At 43.5% G+C, this 15,199-nt stretch overlaps 1 long non-coding RNA gene across 1 annotated transcript in view; it reads left to right on the top strand.

The window, feature by feature from the left end:
• Nucleotides 1-890: 890 nt before the first annotated feature.
• LOC111091948 overlaps nt 891-15,199 on the top strand; it is a 42,003-nt gene continuing 27,694 nt past the window's right edge. Inside the window, exon 1 of the long non-coding RNA XR_005377049.1 lies at nt 891-1,341. This is a non-coding gene — a long non-coding RNA (uncharacterized LOC111091948). The remainder of the gene's footprint in view (nt 1,342-15,199) is intronic.

Raw genomic sequence — 15,199 nt, 5'->3', positions numbered from 1 at the left:
AGTTGCTTTTGGTGACACCTAACTCCGTATGAACCTAACAAAAGCAAATAGACAAGCTTTGAATGCTAATTAAGTATGCATTACCATTGTGGGCAAAAGATGGGAAACTATGATTTTTTTCTAACACTTTCCGGTCTAAAATACAATCCTAAAAGCCCATATTATGCCAAGCCTCTCAGAATCCTATCTGAAAACATATTTTTTTAAAAAGAAATTATTTATTTGAGAGACAGTGAGAGAGAGAAAGAAGGAGCAGGGGGGAAGCAGACTTTCAGCTGAGCAGGGAGCCCAACATGGGTGGGTCTTGATCCCAGAACTCCAGGATCATGACCTGAGCCAAAGGCAGACCCTTAACCCACTGAGCTACCCAGGTGCCCCCAAAATATACTTTTATTTTAAAAACAAACTTCATGAGTTTATGCTGATATAATACATACAGAATTTCTTATAGTCTGAAATAAATTACTATAGAAGAGGGAAAAAACTTGGGACTGGGTGTTAAGAAATGATCTCATTGTCTCAGGGCCTCATCTCATTCAGTTCTGACTCCTCAAATTCTATTTATCATTCCTTGAAAGGCTCTGAGGGTAAATGCAAGTCAGATACGCAAACGCTGTGTGGCAGGGTTTAGAGCAATATTTTTGTAGGTAAGCGTGGGCTTGACTTTCAGACGCTGGTAGGATTTCTTGAAAATCATTTTATTTCTATGAAAAGAAATAAAATTATTCTCAAATACTCTCCAGGTAACCTATAAAAATCACACTGGCTGTTCTGGTTTGGGGTCAAAAACCACAAGGGGGAAACATTCTAAATGTATCCCCGCTCTGGAGCCGACATCATGATGTCATAAAAGTGCCCTGCACAGTTCCCTGAGTCCTTGTGTTCTCAGGGAGAGCCGGCCCTGGGAGGGGAGAGGCCATGTGGCCGCAGTCCTTCCCCACAAAAGGAAGAGTTATCAAAGGAATGGGGAGGTTGCTCTGCTGCTGGGGCCTCGACATTGTTAGGAAGGAAGCGAGAAGCCATTAACTTCAAATGTGTCCAATTCCATTTTATTGCGTATCGAGTGGCCAGAAAAAGGCCCAGTCAGTTTAAGATTTAGCAGCAACTAATAAATTCTAGTATTTAAAGTAACAGAAGGTAGAGAAGAAGCAAAACAGAATTGATGTGCATTCGCTAATTTGCCAACGTGGTTTCCAGAGGGAGAAGATAAAGCCAGAGGAGTGGCTCTGATGGGCACAAATACGCTGCCTGGGAAGAAACCACCACGGGGGATTCCACGCTGGAGGCGCACTAAGTGTGCCTTATTTCCTCCTGCCAGCAGAAATGGAGTAAATGGATCATGTAAGAGAGTAAATGTAAAACCCTTCCCACAAAGAAGACCGCTCTAATGAGGTGGGGCCTCCAACTGACCTTGCCTCTGGCCCACTGGAGCCCCAGAGTTAGCTTCAGTTTGCTGAGGTGGTCGCCTCCTTCTGAAAAGACCGCAGAATGTGCTCTTGAGGCAAAATGCAGAGGGCAGGGTAGGCTTTTATGATACCAGAGGAAGGCAAGGGGGCTACCTAGGCATCTGAAGCCATCAATCCTGCAAGCCACCCTTGCCGGCCCCCCGTAACATGGCCTCTGACTTTGACAGGTGGGCTGGATTTTTTGGACTTGGAATAGTTTTCTTCCCCCCCGCCCCCCTTCATGCTTCCTGCTTTTATCTCCAGCTTAAACCAGGGATGCCACTGCACTTAGCAGGAGGGCCTCACCCCCAGCTTACCAGGGTGAACCCAGGGGAAGAATTTGATGATTATATTTTCCACCTGTTTCTTTGAGCTCATAATTTAAGGCCACTGAGATATTTTTGAATCTTAATTCTATAATCCAATTATCAGTAAGCCCTCTTAGCTTTGTGTCATCCCCAAATGTGATACATATGCCTACTCCTGCTTCATATGAATCCTCTGGTACTGAATTGATACCAAACATATCGAAGATCCTTATGGTGGCATCCGTGGAGGCCTTCCTCCATATGAAATGGATCTATCTTGGGGATGATTTTACCCGGCTGCTATTATCTAAGCTTCATTTCTCCTTATTTACAAGAGTCTTTTTAGAGTTCTTGAAGGAAACAATGTACATTGAGTACATTATTTGTTGAACTTTGCCCAATTTTGTTGCTCCCGGGGAGCTAGTGACCTCTGCCTTGATCATTCGTACTAGGGATGATCAGGCTCTGTTTCTTTCTCCTTAGAGAATGGCGACCATGTAGTTCCATAGGCTCTGGGTATTGCTTTCTGGTGGTTGCTTATTGAGCACCAGCTACATTTTAGACAATTTCCATACTTTATCTCTAATCCCCTTATCAGCTCTGAAGGAAAAATACTAAGTCCCCCTCTTCCCCTACCTCTACCCCTGCATTTAACTTTTCATTCTAGGAATTGAGACTCAAATGAGTGCTTAAATGACTTTCCTTAAACCGCACAACTGACCAGTGGCTGTACCATGATTTGAACCTAGGACTCTCAGATTCCAAGTCTAACCATAGTGCCTTTCCATTTTCCAAGTCCATAGAAACTGGAGGACGGCTTCATGATCTCGTTTGCATATTCTTTCAGGGCCTTTGAGTATGATTCATCTGCTCCTGATCATCTGCACTCACCTGATAGAGCTGCTACCTGAGCAGTTCTTTTCTCTTTGTGACTTCAAGCCCCTCTTGCCCCGGTAAGCACATGCTATGGCGCTTAGGCAGGCCAGGACTGCTGAATGCATGCTGCTCTGGGGCAGGTGATGCCCATGAGGCCGGTGTCTACAGAACCTGTGGTAGGATTGCAGCAGAGGCAGCAGGGGCTGTGGCCACCCAGGAGCCTGCCCTACTCTATCCAGCTAAGTGTGCTGGACTTCAGGAACTTCCCATCCTTCCTTCTCCCTGGCACACTCTTCTTTCTTTTTCCACGGGAAGGCTCACATCAAGAGCCACTGCAGCTTGTTTGTAGCCTCACGAAGACTTTTCTTCTGAGTCAATGACTGAAATTATCACAGTTCTCCTCTAAGTGGGTGAAACCCAGTTTCAAATTTCTTAGCTGTTTCCAGAATCCTAGCATATTTTACTGCTGGGAGGACAGATGCCTGCTCAAGTGTCTGATGAAAACACTTAAGTTTTATTGTTATTTGACATTCATTAGGGAACCATCTTCCGTAGGCAAAATACAAGACATTTCTTTAGACAGAAGACATAAAAGGACTAATGGTGGGTCATAGGCCAGATGGTATGGAAACAAGATGAACTGAGCCCTCAAGCCACACCAGCTCAGTCCTGCACTGCCTTTGAGAACTAAGATGGATGTGGAGAAGAAAGAAACAGATAATTCCAGGGTACCAGTGAAAATGCCATTGCACAAACACAGAGCCCCATGCAATTGCAGGAACAGAGACCATATTACCCAATATCCTTTCCCAGCCAAGATCCTGAAGAAGTGTGTGTTGAATTAATGGTGTTTACTGGAGACTAATAACATGTTGGGTTATCCCAGTAAACCCTAATATGAAGGTTTCTGGTTCCAGCTTTCAGGGCAGGAAGGTGAGGCTGAGAGGAACAAACTTTACAAAGGATACACTCTCATCAATGATGTTGTTGTGATTTGAACCCAAGTCTATCAGGGTCTTGTGTCTACATTCATTTCTCTCCAATTATAGAATTCTGAGTCCAAATACTCATTTTACCTCCAAGCAAGGAGCAGAATGTGGAAAGAACAGGGAGTGAAAAGGATACAAGCATCCATAACTACAGGGTCGGGAAAGAGGGCCTAAAGGCATCCTCTCTTTGCTGGAATCCCAAGATTCCTCTCTTCTTGTTTCCTAACTGACTCTTGAGGTATTGGTGGGGGACAACTGAGAATGTGAGAAGACAGAGAGAGGGACACAAAGTACCTGCAAGCATTGGCTCAGCGTCCAGGGGAGCAGTCATTCCTTCACTTCAGCTGCCACTAAGTTGAAGGCAAGAGGAAATGAGATTGACTGGCCACAGGGTGTTTTTACGTTTAATATATGGACAGAGGACTTTACAGTGAAGATTCCTTTCCGATTAAATGTCGTTGGTCCCTTTAATCACATCTCCTTGGAAAGTTTCTCTTGCTTTTCCCCCAATTTGAGATAATAGACTTTTGCAACAGGACAATACCTATTAATCAGCCTAATGTAACTTTGGGGCTATTTGGCTTAAAGGTGGGATCCTCTTGGCAAGATTTCCCCAGACGTGCCCCTGCAGAGATGCCAACATCTTTTACACTGACCCAAGTGTTTTCTGACCATTTTTGCTTAGTTCTTACTGCCTGCTTATTCTTTATACCTGAACCTTCTTTTCCTTTCCCAGTCCCAGACCCCCATCCCTTCTTTCCTCTTGCTGTACTCCTGCTCTTTTGCGAAAGGAATCTCCTTCGTGTTCATAAATTCATTTCAAATTGCTGGGGCCATGCTACTTCCTTCATTGGGAAGAAGTGAAGGAAAACGCCCTCTCTGGTACCCTTCCAGAGAGGAGGCTGCTGTATTCTAAGACTCATTAAACTCCATCTGGTAGGTATGTCTTGATGAATTTTTCCTACAGGAGAGTTTTACCTTGATGCCTATTGAAGATTTCCTATGTTTTTGGGGCACAGGCCTCATATTATAAAACATGGGGATCACCTGCTGCTCTCTGTCCATAAAACCATGCTGTCAAATTAAGGAAATAAGCCAAGCAGATGTGAGTGAACCCACAACCTCAGCGTGGTTTCATTTTAATGCTAACTGTCCTATTTGGAGCAAGAGTAATTAGAAAATCAGCAGCAAGTTAGGGGAAAAAAATTGCTGAGCTTTATAATTAGTTGGGGTGGAGAGAGAATCTGGGATCCATTTACTGAAGGTCTCATTAACTTCCCCATTATGAGAGTCAAGCTGCAGCAGCCAGAGCCGCGAAAGAAGGGAAGGAGGCAGCTGTGAAGGAAGGAAGCTGGGGATGGGACCCATGGTCACCTTCACTTTGCCACAGGAAGCCTGAGGCTCTTTGTGCTTTTCCCATGTCCTGCTAACATGGTCACTTCTGTGCTGTGTTTGGCCAGAGCCTGAGGGGGAGTTTGCAGGTAGATGTTCTCATCTAGCCTCTCCATGTCTGTCCCTTGCCCTTCTTTCCTCATTGGTTCTTTCTCCATCGTCCTCACGAATGCACTCTGCCTTATTTCCCTCCTCTCCTACTCCTCCCGGGCTGTGGTGGGGTTCATGTATATGTATCTTGGGTTTGGACATCTGTGTCTCTCATTTAGTCCTTAGGGACAGAATGCCCTTCACACATGCATCCTGTTGCAGGTTGACTTGTATCCTCCAGAAAGGGATGTTGAAGTCCTAACCTCCAGTACCTCAGAATGTGACCCTTTGGGAAATAGACTCATTGCAGATATAATGTTAAGATGGCATCATCCTCCATTAAGGTGACTGGTATTCTTATAAGCAGAGACAAAGAGGCACCAACATATGAGGGGAGAAAGCCACATGATGACAGAGGCAGAGAGTGAAGTGCTGCAGCTGCAAGCCAAGGAACACTAAGAATTGCTGGCCACCACCAGAAGGCAGGGGCAAGGAAGGACCCCCCTGTAAGTCTCAGAGGGAGGGAGCATGGCTCTGCTGACACCTTGACTTTTGACTTCCAGCCTCCAGAACTGTGGGACAATTACTTTCTGTTGTTTTAGATCACCCCATTTGTGGTACTTGGTTACAGCAGTCCTAGGACTTTAAGACACAAATACATACCCTTTCAACGAAACACCCAACAGAGGACTTATATGGGAAAGGCTTTGGGTTAGACTAGCCACTGAGAAGATTAGCCAGGTAAGGCTCCTGCCCTTATAGCAACTCCTAGTTTCAAGGGGGGAGGGGGAGACTGATAATCATAATTCATACTCACCCATGGAAGGTATAAACACACATTGTAACAGAAGGATAGATAGACTGAGTGGCGGTCTAGGAAGGTTTTGGGGAGAAGTTAGGATTTGAGCTAGACTTTTTTTTTTTTTTTTTTTGAGCTAGACTTTAAAGATACATGGGATTTATTAGAAAAATCAGGACAGAAAAATGATGTTAGGAAGTAGAATAGTTTGTGGGAAGGACTAGAATCTGGGAGGAACAGAACATGTACAGAATGGCAAGTGGACTGCTGTGGTGAGTGAGTGGGGTAAATGGTGTAGATTTAAGCAGGAGAAATGAATAAGACAAGGGCAGTAAAGGCCTGGAGTACCTTTACTCCATGCTGAGGGATCTGGGGGAGCCATTCATGGCTCTAAGGATCTCCGTGGTCACCTTTCCAGAGAGAAAGAAGTACAGAACATCTAGGTACTGTCCAGATCCCTGGGGTCAAGTTGAGCAGGATCTGGGGATCTGGGCCATTGTATCTCCACTTCTCATCTCTTGGCCCACTCCCAGGAAGGAAGATCCTCACCATAATCTGTAAATCTCTCTCCACCCAGGTTCTCTCTCAAAGCTTGATTTCACACTAGGTGTGAGCATAGGTCAGAAGTCACAGTGTTCTGCTATTGTTCTCTACCTAGGCACCACCCCATCCCTGCAGAGAGAAGCCTGGGTTCTTGCCTTTCTGATGAGTCTCTCCTACCCTTCTAACCCTGTCTTGTATCCACTTTCTGGCTGACAATTAAGCTGTGGTCTTGACTGTTCCACAGCTTCCTGTCACTTTGGAATTCCTTGTTAAGTATTCTCATCTTTCATTGCTCTGTAGCTGTGTTGCCCAGCTCTTTTGTCCAGAGGGCTGTCCTATTCATCCTTAGCCCTGGGTCCTGTATTTCTCTTCAAGGATCAGTCAAGGACCAATCAATCAATGACCATTTATTGATTATCTCATCCAATCTGAGCACCTATTATGATGTACATACTATGACAAGTATGGTATACTTAATGACATATACACTATATATATTTACTATTATACAGTGATAAGCACAGCAGTGGTCCTGGTCCAGTGTGGATACAGAAGAGTCAATTGCCACCTGCATAATTAAGAATTTTGGTAAATGCTGAGAAGGGAAAGAACAAGCAACTATGAGAAGAGATGATGAGGAGGGTCAACTTAGAGTGAAGCCTTGGAACAGAAAATGAAGCATAGGAAGGAGCTTGTCGCTAAGAAATGGAAGAAAGATATTCCAAAAAGAGGGAGTGACAGCATGTGCAAAGGCCTTAATAAGGGAAAGACTTTGTTAGGTTCAAGGACCTGAAGCCTAATGAGTAGGGCGGAGAGTTATGTGAAAAAGCAAGTGGATGTAGGTAATATAGACGTTTGGGCTGTAAAAAAAATTAAGAATATGCTCTCAAAACAATGGGAAGCCATTTAAAAGTTTTAATAACTATATAGAGAATTGCCTGATAGGGTCAGAGAGGAAGCCAGGAACCAGTCAGGGTCAGTAGCCCAGGCCAGGTGTGAAAAGATGGCTGTAGAGAGGGAGATACTCAGGTGGAAGTAGATTTTGGATTTGGAGTCTATAGGACTTGTAGATGAATTGGTGGGGCAGGGTGCTGATGCTGAAGGAGGAACACAGGATTATAACTTGAACAACAACTTAGAGACTACTATGGGAGAAATGGGTGTAGGGATGGAAGTTTAGAGTACAGAGTTGGGCATGGGGATTTTAGAATTCTTGAGAGATTTCTGAGTACAGAAGTCAAACATGTGGTTGAATTTGAGTCTGGAGCTCTAAGGAGAGATCTGGGTTGATTTCAGATGTTGTGTAAAGTCAGGTGATGGATAAGATCTTCAGAGAGAGGAGGGGAGGGCAGAGAGAAAGCAAGGAGTAGAGACAGGCTCTGAGGGTAGAAGAGAAGCATGAGTAGAAGAGGAGTTGGCAAAGGAGATTGAGAAGCAGCTGCCAGAGAAGTAGAAGGTTAAGCAGAAGTGTGTTGTGCTGTGGAGTTAGAGGGAAGAGTGTGTTTTGAAAAGGAGGGAGCATTAAGAATGATAAATATTGCTGAAAAGCCAAGTAAGATGAAGACTTCAAATGTCCTTGGGCCTGGCAATATGGCAACGTGGGTTGACTTTCACAAGAGCAGCCTCCTGTGCCACATGACCTCCCAAGGTCACAGCAGAACAGGGGCAAGAACCAGGCTCCCTGTTCTAGACCTCTCCTAGCTAATAGATGGTCAAAGCCCCAGCTCCAACTGTATTTTAATACATGCATCCTTAGTTAGGGCCCAATCTATGTTATTTCTCCAACATGTGCAACCCCTTTGCATATGGGTACATCACAAAAATGGACAGACCTTTAGTTTTGTCTAGTTGGGACCTGAATTCCTATTCTACCTTAGCTGACTGAGCCCTCAGATGCCTTCTCCCACTGTTTTGGGTCTCATCTGTAAGTTGTAATCACTCCTTCCAGCTGGCCTGCCTCCCACCTCCCTCATTTTCTGACTTAGACTGTTCCTCATTATAACTCATGTTTGCTTAAGATCATCCTTAAATTCTTTTTATCTCTGCTGTGAACTCCTTGAAAAAAAATCTTCCTAGAACTTTGATTGGTTGTTGTTTGATGCTTTTTTTCAAAGGCAGCTTTAGTAAGTCTTTTCTAAGCTTTTTTGGTCCCGTTCAATTAGAGCTAAAGATTCAGCCAGCCATCTCATTTCTGATTTGAGGTCACTCAATGTGTACATTTAGACTCTTAACTCATATATTTCTTTACTCTTGGTTTATTAAGTCTACTTGCCTCGGAAATCTAGCGTTCACTTTTTTCAGCAGAAAAATATATCTTTAATGTCATTATGGGTGAGCATTTAAGACTCACAATGACAAATTTGAGGCAGCCCAGGTGCCTATGACATTTTGACTCGCTCCAAGGTCACCTGGGCCCCCTAGGGAGGTGGGGGTGGGGTCAGGGTCCTTTGTGTGGATAGCTTTTGTGACCTCACTCTTTGCACCTCTCTTCCTTGATTTCTTCTGCTCTTTCTCTTTTCTCCTTTTGGATTCTCACTCCCTTCCTGTTTGCCCCAAAGTTCAACCACACTCCTTTAGCCTTCCTCCTCCCCTTGATCTTTTCTACAATCACCCAAATGAGGTGACGTGGAGGTGGAGTGCACTCAGTGTTAGTGTGGCTGTTTCCCTGGCAGGGAAATTGGGGTGGGGCTAGGGGGGTTGGTAAGGACTGAAAGTCGGGGCTAGATCTAGTTCCTTGTTATACCTCCCACTTCATAACTAAGACTAAATGGATACTGCCAGTGTGAGGATTCATTTCTTTCTGAAACCTTACCCTGACCTTCTTGGGTCTACAAAAGAAATTCATATTCTGCACATTAGCCCAAATTTGATTCTACTTCTTGACAACTAATACTATGGCCTTCTTATGCTAATAATGTCTGCCCCTTCCTTACCTGGATTATGTCACAAAGAATTCTGCTTTAATTTGACAAGAAACAGCTTAGGGTTCAAATTTGTTTCTCCCTAATTCTCCGATGAGGGTATGGGGAGTGCATAATAAAGTTTTATTTTATCATGCCATATAATCAAATGAAGTTGGCATAAATGCAATAAAATTAACTCAAGAACACATTGTGAGGGTGCCAGGCCCATGCTAGATAGTGAGGACCTAGAGGGAAAAGAGATTCAATCCTTGTGTCAAGAAGCTCAGAATTTATTAAAAACAAAGCCCCAAACCAAAAATTGGAGTCCCATCAGGATCAGCACTGAGGTTCAGGTATGCCACTTTTGGAGTTAGGGGAGCCTTTTACAATCAAGCCCTCTCCTCTGATTTACAGGTAGCCCAGAAACAAAGAACTTGAATCTGAATTATTGTTCAGACACCTGTACACATTTGTTTGGGCCCCAGGGGATGCCAAGTGTGGACAATAAGCCCCCTGAGAAGGGGACTGACCAGCACAGGTATTGGGCCCAGAAGTAGAGCCTGAGTATGGCAGGGGGCAAATTGCTTAGGTACTCTTGAAGCTATATCTGAACCCATCCCAATCTACTTTCTACATGGGAGGGGAGGAATAGGCATCAAAACTGAAAACTGGGTTGTGCTTTCATCACAGAATTAGATAATGTGTTATATGAATCATGCATAAACTAAAAGTTAAGACACACACACACACACACACACACACACACTTATATACACCCACATAAGGGGTTGGTGATAGGTAATTTTAGCAAGGCAAGGGAGGCAAAATAGATCAGTATTAAAAAAAGTGATCCAGTGCCTAATTTGAGTGCCAGATATATATATATATATATTGTTTCCAAAGAAACCTTATGGGGGTTTCCAGTTTAGCAAATGAAGCTAATGTAAAAAAGTCCACTAAAAAAGCAAATATTTTGATTGGCATGGACATATAATGGAGTACATATATTTGTACCTCCTAAATTCAACACTACAGTTGACCAACTTGGGTTCACAGGAGAAAAACTGGCATCAGGGAATTGTGATCAACTTTTATTCAGCATGAGAGGGAGAGAGAGGAAAAAATATTTGTCCAACACCACAGAACTATTGAAAGGCTATGTATATTTAAAAATGGGCAAATGACTGCATACTTCACTTCTTATCTATTGTGCAAACATATTAAATTAATAAGAAAAGTCTCTTTAGAGAGAGAAAAAAGAAAAAGAAACCCTGGACTTAGGGGCAAAGCAGGTTTCCCCCCTTGCCCTGGTACCCTTTTCCTTCAAAAGCAGTGCTTGGGTCTCCAGAAGAGCATGCATTTTCTCTAGTGGAAAGGTATGAGACCAGAAAATCATGAAACTAGTAATGGAGTTTCAGAGGTAGAGCTTCTTGAGTCTTGGAGATCAAGGGAAGGGTGTCCAAGTGGATGGTGGGCAGACTGTGGGAGGCAACTTGGCCAGAACATCAGGGAGCTAAGAAGGGGTAAACCACAGAGGAGGAGGCAGCAGCCTGAACTCTGCATGAGACACCTTCTTCCCAATCCACCAGAGCCTTCCCCAGAGATACAGGAAATGGAGGGGGGGGTGGTACTGGGGAAGCCTAACATTTAATGAGTAGAACCCATTGATTTGGCAGAGCAGGACCACGGTATTAAAGTGACCCTGGCCAGGATCTGTAAGTGGTGGGCCCAGGGGACACTGAGGTTATATATAAATATGTGAGAAAAATGATAGCCTCATCATAATAGATTAATAATAATCGTTTAAGATATGAAAGAGGTCTATGCTAGCTCATGAGTAAATGTCCAATGTGTAGTTCATAAAATAAATATTGAGAGGAGGGAGAAGTCCTTTGGGCTGGCCTGATAAGGTTTGACAGAGAGGTTGGATGGGGAGGGCTTATGGGTTGGGAGACTGGTGAGGTGAGCAGATGAGGAAAGGCAGTTTCTTGATGACAAGAGAGGGTATTTCCAGTTTCAGCCCTGACATTTAAAGAGCTTAGAAGTCATCAGTCCTATCCTCATGGAACAAGAAACAGCTAGACAAACAGAAAGTAAATTTTCTTGGACTCACTAAGAACTGTGGTTGTTAAGGTAAACCAGCACTCTAAAATCTAGAGAGCTGGGAACATCCACAGAGAGAGTGTAAACAGCCACGGTTTGCTTATCAGAGAAAGAACTACTGGAGTCACACACCTAGTAGGAACATTTAGATGATAATTTTGGTCATTTGCTGGAGGCTGAGTGTGTACTAGTGTGACAGTGACAGACTCCTGTGGGTCACTATCTTAGGTGGCCCTCCACACTTTTATAGACTTTCATCCCAATAACCCCAACATATTTTCACAGTGAGGATGGTAGAAAGATCTCCCATGGTTCTAGCAGGGGTGAGGAGCACTCCTGGTGAACCCTGCCCAGAATATTCTCCACAGCAAAAGCCATTCTGCATGAAAAAGGAATTTGCTGGAGCACAATACTAGAACATTATCCCAGCTGAGGGGAAGGAATTTTCCTCTAGCTTTCCTGTCTCACCTGAGGGAGAGAAAGCCACAGTCTACAGTATACAGAACCTTAAGGACATAGATCTGCAGTGCTTACCAGAGAAGGGTGTTGGGGAAAAGATGCTGACCTGAGCAACTTTGGAAATGACTTTAGTCACTATTTAAGACTAAAGTCAAAGGATTCAAGACTAAAGACAAAAGGAACTGTGTACACACACAGTACTGTAGCTGGCAAGGTCCTTTCCTATGGTGGTATAGGTGAGCAGTTCTGAAGCTGCTATATACTCACTGGTGGAGTGGTAGGTGATAAACAAGGGGAGGAGCTGACCCATGTGGCTGGTGCTGGGTTAGAATAGGAGATATTGATTTATGATCTAGTTTAGCTTACTACAGATACAAATGAATATATAGAGAAATATTTTTGGATATGTGTATATAAATGGGTTATGTACACACGTATATTTATTCCATCAACTTGAGGAAGGCTAAGACACAAGAATGCTGCAGGAGCAATGAGCATACCCAGAGTCTAATCTTGGTTTCTAGTGCCATTCTCTGATAAAAGGAACCAGGCTTTGGAGCAATGGTTTATTCTAGGGCTAGGGCAGGAAATACACAGGATGAGCCTGGAGAATTATGTAGTATCAGAAAGGAAAAAGTATTAAAAAAACACACAATGGTGGGGTATGTCCTATGGGGACATAGGAGCCAGCTGAAAGAGTTCCCAGGGGCCAAAGCAGGAACAAATTGGCCAAAAAAATAAATAAAGTAATATTAAATTATAACCCCAAATATAAAAATAAATATTCATGATACCGTACTCATATAAATAATGATTGAGTAAATAAATAAATGGTGGAGAATAGACAAATCTGCTACGGAGAAGAATTCCAAATAATTAATGTGGAGATCCATATTCAAGGAGGTGAAACATAACTCCATACCCCCCAGGTGTAGACTGTGCCTAGTGATTTCTTTCCAAAGAACATCATGTGGAAAAAGGGAAAAAGGTGTCGCTTGACAGTGGAGAAATCTGATAATGCTGCCCCAAGGTGGTCGAGGTCAGTTTAGGCAGTGATAAGTCACTTGTACTCTTGATCTGATGTGGCAAGAGTGGGACCTTACCTCTGCAAAGATCTTCCTTTCCCAAATATCAGAACCTCAGCCTAATCATGAGAAAACTATCAGCTGAACCTAAACTGCAGGACATTCTACAAAATATCTCAAGTTTTAAGATCATCAGAAACAACAGAAGTCTGAGAAACTGTCACTGTCTAGAGGAGCCTAAGGAGACATGGAAACTAAATGTAAAGTTGTATCCTGAATGATAACCTGGAACAGAAAATTGTCATTAGATAAAAAAATCAGGACGTCTGAATCAACTATGGTCTTTAGTTAAAAATCATGCATTACTATTGGTTTTGTAGTTGTGACAAGTGTACCTTATTGATGTAAGAAGTGAATAATGGAAACAGTGAGAACTCTGTCCTATCTGTGCCACTTTTCTGTAAATTTAAAACTATTCTAAAATAAAAAGTTAATGACTAAGGGAAACAGTTTTTTGAAGGACAAGGGAGGGAAAGGAAGGATTGGAGATTAAGGGAGGGTGCTCTGCCCTAGAGGAGAAGCTGGCTAGAGACCAAAGCACAGAGAGGCACAGAGAGGCAGAGATCCAGCTGTCAGGAACAGGCCACTAGCAAGGAATCTCTGTAACCTAGGGTCTGAGTCTGCAGGCCCAGTCCTGGGAAGCAGCTGGGTGGGCTTCAGCAAGATTTTTATACTTCATACATTACTTAGTACCAGGCACTTTACAAATGTCTCATCTCCTCTCTCAACAACACCCTTAAGTATTCTTCTCTTTTTTGTGTGGACAAGGACATTGAGATTCAGAGAGGCTGTGTGTCTTGGTGGCTTGAGCAGATAGCGTGGCTAGAATTTGATGCCTACAAACCACCAACCAGGTCCTGTGACAAGTGCTTTAAATGCATCATCACCTAAAATTCTCAGTTTGGGAAGTAGGTTCCATCATTATCCCAATTTTACAGATGAAGGAACAACCTTAGAGGGTTTAACAGGAAAATTTCAATCCCACAGATGGGACATAGTGGTGCAGATATTCAAACACAGGTCCTTGAGTTTCTGGAGGCCAGATGTTAAGCCACTAGCTCCTATCATTTTCCACGATAAGGACTGGAGTAGTTTTCACGGCATGGCATAAGACCTAGAAGAACTCTCCCTCCCCTAGTTCCCCTAAATGTGGGACTAGTTGGAATGATCAAATGACCATGGAGGCTTGAGGTTCACCATCCTCATCTCTCATTGCCCAGAGATCTACACTTCACACAGGAAGGCCAACCTACTAAGTGTGTTGCTACATTTGACGCCAAGGCAGTTTCCTGTCTTAGCTTAGGAGAAGAGTGGCAATTTCTTCTACTGCCAGCTGCAGACCTCTATAATGGACCCCATGACAAAGGTTTCTAGCACTACCTCAACTCAATTAAACTGCATGTTTCACTGTGGCCTCAGGTGCTCAGAGTGTGGCCTGCAGTGCAAGTAAGGTCTATGACACACAGAGTAAAAGCTACTAGTGATGACCTCTGATAAATAGCTGAGCTGCTAGCTGCACAAACTGGAGGCCATTTGTATATGCTAACAATCCTTGGGTGCAGAGTCCCCAGAGCTTGCATTGTTTGGCAATGCAAGATGTGGGGAGCAGGTTTAGCAGTAGAAGGCATATATCAAGAGAGCCAAAGACTCAAAGGCCATGAGAACAACGTTCAAGATCTTCTGTGTCCACGTATATTATTAGGCTTCAGGAGACAGGTAGGGCTTGCATTCTGGATAGAGGGCCCAGGCAAGATGTTTCTAGAAACACCATCATCCTCCACATGGCCAGACCATCAGGGAACAGTTACTCTGGCAATGGCCTGCCAGGATGCTTTTCACTGACTTTGTTTGAAGAATCAATGGGCCACCCCCAGGATTGTGATGAGCGGAGTTTGTCCTATGTTGTGATCCTGCAGTGTGGTAATGACAATATAATTGTAGGTTGCAACAGATGTATTAGTACTTGAGAAATACTACTGCATAAGAGTTTGGGGGATTAAATTATGAGCTGTGGCAGTAACCGCATCTAATATGGGGATTTTCTTGTATTTTTACCATTTTGTGGGGCAGAACTGGTGAAGTAGTATTCTTATGTATCCCCTGTTAATCTCCTAGATTTTTTTCTCATGTTTTTATTTAAATTCCAGTTAGTTAACATACAGTGTAGTATTAGCTTTAGGTGTAGAATTTAGTGATTCAGCACTTCC

The sequence above is a fragment of the Canis lupus genome, chromosome 23 (assembly GCF_011100685.1).
Source record: "Canis lupus familiaris isolate Mischka breed German Shepherd chromosome 23, alternate assembly UU_Cfam_GSD_1.0, whole genome shotgun sequence".
Taxonomy (NCBI): Eukaryota; Metazoa; Chordata; class Mammalia; order Carnivora; family Canidae; genus Canis; species Canis lupus.
The sequence above is the reverse complement of the archived record's forward strand: the minus strand, read 5'-3'. Positions and strand labels throughout refer to the sequence as shown.